Source organism: Leucoraja erinacea, chromosome 14 (assembly GCF_028641065.1).
Source record: "Leucoraja erinacea ecotype New England chromosome 14, Leri_hhj_1, whole genome shotgun sequence".
Classification (NCBI taxonomy): Eukaryota; Metazoa; Chordata; class Chondrichthyes; order Rajiformes; family Rajidae; genus Leucoraja; species Leucoraja erinaceus.
The window spans coordinates 31,941,048-31,946,650 of NC_073390.1; positions in this window are offsets into that span (position 1 = coordinate 31,941,048).

Here is a 5,603-nt window from a genome sequence, read left to right on the forward strand (position 1 = left end):
GTCGATGATGGCACCGCCTGACGGACGAGGATGGAAGTGAAAATGTCGCTTCTGAGGGAAGGAACAAAGGAGGACCTTGCGTGTAGGGGCCGCCGTGAGGGAGGGGGGAAGGACAAAGGAGGAACTGGTGCGCCGGGGGGGAATTTGTAATTTTGTAAGTGCCCTTTATGGGTGACTGTTTGGGTGTGCAAGCAAATAATTTTATCGTATGCACCCCAGCCCTGTTACTGCAGTGGAGTAAGCAGTAGGGACAAAGAGAATACAAAATAGATTGATAAATTGCTTAAGCCAGAACAGTGGTGACATCCACTGGAACAGTGTCAAGGACATGGAGGCAAACGTTCACAACAAATATTGACTGATAATTCATCCTTGGCAAACAGCATTAATTACACCATACAGTATTGAACTCTGAAGTCAGTGGAATTTCTGAGCCAGAGTCCAAAGCTTTGAGGCTAATGGGGGATAAATTTCTGGACACATGCGTCTTTAAAAACTTGGAAGCTTACACAAAACAGGCTTTTATCTGGAATTAAATGTTATAATGAAAGCATCTAATATTGCGATCCACGGTGCATCTCAGCCACCATGCCTGCTCATTTGTTCACACAGCTCAAGACACAAGTTCGCCTTTGACAGAATACATTCCAAGAACCTATTCCTGCGTGGGATTTTTGCAGCGAGATTGATGTTTTCTTCCTGCTGTTCAGATATGGTGTGAGTCCCTTCTTCACTGTTTTCATCAAAGGAGGTTTCTCAATTTCCTAGCTCCAATTAGTTTAGTTTTAATTTATAGATACATTGAGGAAACAGGCCCTTTGGGCAACCTAGTCCGCACCGACCAGCGATCCCCACACATTAACACTATTCTACACACACTAGGGACAATTAACATTTATACCAAACCAACTAACCTACACACCAAAATGTCTTTTGAGTGTGAGAGTAAACTGAAGATATCGGAGAAAGCACACGCGTGGAAATCGTGCAAACTCTGTCCAGACAGCACCCGTAGTCAGGGTCGAACCCGGACCTCTGGCGCTGTAAGGCAGCAACACCAATGCTGCGCCACCATGCCACCGACTCAGCTTGAGGAATTAGGCTGTTTTCAATTTGTCTGCTGTGTGCCCAGCAAGAATACATTTTTGACTATAAATGCTTCAGAGGACTTTGGAGACAAGAAATACTTTCAATAAATGAAACTCTATTTTTTTCTGATTTGCACATCAACGTGGTAAAGAGAAGTGAGGAGTCAGAATTCTGTGGGATGTTATTGCCTCCTTCTCTGCACTCGGTAAATTGGAGCATTAGTAATGAATCTTTTTCTCACATCCCAAAGATGGGTGGGTTAGGAGGTTAATTGGATGTTTTAAATTGACCCTGTATATAGGTGAATGATACGATCTGATGTGTTGAAGAGAATATGGGGGAAATTAAAATGGGATATATGTTGAATTAACATAAAATGGGTGGTTGATGGTTGGCATGGTCTCCATGGGCTGAAGAGACAGTTTCAATGCTGCCTTGCCCTATGACTGTTATAGCATCCAGTATGACATCTCATCTCAATGGTGGAGGAGAATTACATCAGAAATGTTTTACCCTCAGGTAAGAGTTAAAGGATTTAACTCTGTCTGAATGAAAATGGCAAGGAAGGTTGGCAGATGGCACTGGGTTTTGCCATTTCAATCTCTTACAGTAGACATTAAATTTTATTTTGGTGTTAGCAGATGGGGTGACTCATTTCCTCAGTAAAATAGATTTACCACTGCCACTCAACATATTATGTCCATTATCCAGATCTATATTGCACTCCTGGTATAACAATAATGTAATAAAGCACTCTTGGTCATTTATTCCACCGAATAACAAACATTGGTCATAGCTAGAAGTTAATGGAAGGGGCTTAGCCAGTTAAAAATTGTGGAGTGAGTTTCAAGGTGGAATATAATAAAGGGGCTACAGTGGTTTATTCAGAGATGACTGAATATCTAGTGCTTTCCTTTGGACCAGAATCTAATTGAGAATTATGAAGAGGATGTATAGTTTAGATAATGCATGCCTAGAAGTGAGGAATGGGATGGAAATTTCCTGGAAAATTATTCTCTTTAAACTTTGCTGGAATCTCATGACCTTAATTTCAGGGAATGATATGGAAAGGAGCTGTGGCAGTTCTGAGAAAAGTCCCAGCCCTGTGTTGGCTGGAATCTAATCGAATGGTTTATATATTGACAAGTTTGAGAAATGCATGGGGAAAGAATACAGTTAATGGAAAGACATTTAACAGCAATAATGTACCAAGGAATGTTGAAAGTGTCAACACTAGTAGATCAAGTGGCAGGAAGACATATGGTATTCTTGCCTTCATGGATCAGCACATTTAGTATAAGAGTCACAAAATAATGATGCAATAATAATAAGACTTTGGTTAGGTCACATTTAGAGTTTTGCATACAGTTTTGGTTGCCCCATAACAAAAAGCATGTGGAAGCTTCAGAGAGGGTGCAAAAAAGGTTTATCATAATGCTGCATGGATTAGTGGGCATTAGTTACGTATAAGAAGAGGGTGGTCAAACATGGATTGTTTTAGGGAATGAAGGCGGGAACTTGGAAGGATGAACAGAGATCATTTTGGAGGCTGTGATCTGCTATGACACGTCATCCCTAAGAGCCACACCAATCTCTGTCATCAGCAGACAGGTCAGAAGAAGCCAACGATCAGGACCCGGCTGCTGGAAAACACTGGCACCCTGGACAGAGCTCTGGACTGAACTGAGGCCACATTCAAGGAGAAACAGCTGTGTCCAATTAGCTGGAATTGGATCAACTCAGCTGCACATCATCAGCCCAACACCTTATAAACCCAGGGAGCCCCAGTTGGTATTGCAAAATGTGGCCACAAACCCTTCAATTCCTGCATCCAAATTATCAATATCCTACGTGAGGAGGAGTGACCCCAGCACTGACTCCTGTTGAACACAGCTGGTCACTGGCAGCCAACAAGGAAAAAAAAACCTTTATTGTCACTCTTGCTATCTATGCTAATATCTTCCCTCTGATACGATGGCTTCTCATCTTCTTTCGCAGCCTCACATGCGGCACCTTATCAAAGGCCTTCTGAAAATCCAGGTTAACCACTTATGGTTTGATGAGAGGATTACATGGATGGTTCATATTCAGAAAGTAATGGACAAATGTAAGAAGATACTTAATGTAATGAGATGTTTAGTTGGATGCGATTGGGGGGGCAGATAGAACAGCTTTGAAGGATATATACACTGGGTTAATTAGATCTGTGTTAGATTATGGTTGTGTGGTGTATGGGTCCACATCAACTACTTCTCTTAAGAAAATAGACAACATTCAATATCTGGCATTGAGAATATGTACAGGTGCAATAAAAACAACTCCAACAGCAGCATTACAGGTTGAAATGGGGGAGATGCCTCTAGAGATGAGAAGGATACAGCTTTCATTGAATTACTGGATTAACCTACAGGGCCACAGTCAAGAACACCCAGCACAAGTTACTGTCAAACCATGCTGGGAAAAGGAGAGAAGGGAAACAAAACGTTTTGGATGGACAGTGACCCAGAGAGCATTACAAATCAGCATAGCACAATTAAATGTGGTTCCAACGGTTCCATTACCTTCAATTCCACCTTGGATACTTCCAGATGCAACAGTAGACTTTACAATATTAGAACAGGAAAACAAGGATAAACAACATATGTATAATTCAGTCATCATACAGGAATACATTGACAGATACTAGTTTTGTCCAAATGTATACAGATGCATCAAAAGATTCAGTAGATAAAGTAGGAATAGCATTTATTGTACCAGAATTTCACATCAAAATAGGGAAGAGGATCTATAATGAAGTCTCAGTATACACAGGTGAAATGATTGCAATATTGTTAGCGGTACAGTGGGTCGAGGATACTAGGCCTTTAAGGACAGTTATTTGTTCAGATTCAAGTTTAGCAATAAAGAGTTTACAGCACAGCCATTCAGATAGTAGACCAGACATTTTGATTGAAATACAACAAACACTATTCAGAATTCAAATGATGGGGCTTACAGTCATATTTTTATGGGTACCAGCACACATTGGCATTAGAGGAAACGAAATGGCAGATAAGGTAGCAAAAGAGGTAACAAAAAGAAGTAAGATTGATTTAAGTATTAACATGGGTAAAACTGAAATCAAAGACATTATTAAGCAAAGACTGAAGGAAAGATGGCAAAAGCAATGGGAGGAAGAGCGGAAAGGACGGTGGTTCTACAGAGTCCAGAGGAAAGTGGGAGAAATGAGATGTGCAGGAAAAAACAGAAACGAGGATACAGTAATTTCAAGAATTAGATTTGGATACACTGGTCTGAACAGTACACTTTTTACAATAGGCAAGCATAATACAGGCAGATGTGAATACTGTGGGCAAGAAGAGACAATAGAGCATGTCATTGTACATTGTGAGAGGTATGAGGAGGAGAGAGGACAGATGAGTGAGCAGTTCAGAAAAGAAAGAGTACAATTTGATTTGGTAGATATTTTGCAAGGGAGTTCATATAAGTGCTATCAAATCCTGTTGCTTTTTCTTAGGGTAACCAATTTGTTCAGAAGGATATAGGTTATTAGTATATGTAATGGTGTTGTTTGATCCACACTCCATGCCAGTTGGTGGTGGTAATGCACCAAAAAAGTTGTTTGCCAACCGCCAAAAAACACTACATAGAAGAAGAAGAAGGTTAACCACATCCACTGACTCTCCTTTGTCTATCCTGCTATTTGCTTCCTCAAAGAATTCCAACAGATTCGTCAAGCATGATCTGCCTTTCACTAAAACATGCTGACTTCGGCCTATTTTATCGTGTGCTTCTAAGAAACCTCATCCTTTATAATGGACTAAAATTTTACCAATTATGGAAGTCAGGATCCAGAAATGGCTCATTAGCCAGAAAGAAAGGTTAATAGCTGGTAAGTGTTTCAAACTGAAGATATTTTTTTTAGTATTTATCAATGATTCCGACAGATTTATGGGGTGGTATTAAGAAATGTTCAAATGATACAAATACTCACTCAGCAGTTCACATTGCGAAAACATAGAGACATAGAAGTTAGGAGCAGGAGTAGTCATTTTTAAACTGCTGTGCTCTCCATATGTCCAGCCTTGATCATCCAAATTCAGTACCTGTCCCACTTCATTTTGACAATGACTTTAGATTTTAGTACTATGCCTAACATCTTAAATATTTTGAATAATTTGGCCTCAAATTGTCCTTTGTACAGAATATCGTGGGTTCGCACTTCAGTTGGTGAAGATATTTCACCTCATGCAACACTAATATGAGCTTTCTGCCTCCTTAAACTGTGATCACTGGTTCTGGATTTTATTGCCATTTGCAATATCTTTCTTGCATCTAGTTTCTCCAGTTCAGTTAAGTAGGACCAATCTTTCTTGGCAGAGAGATCGGTAGGAGGGGAGGGAGAGGTGGGAGGCATTGGTAGAAGGAATGGAGGGGTGTTGAAGAAAAGTATTTTCACCCAAGGAGTAATTGCATTTTGGAACTCTCGTACCTAAGGGCATAGTGGTGGCAGA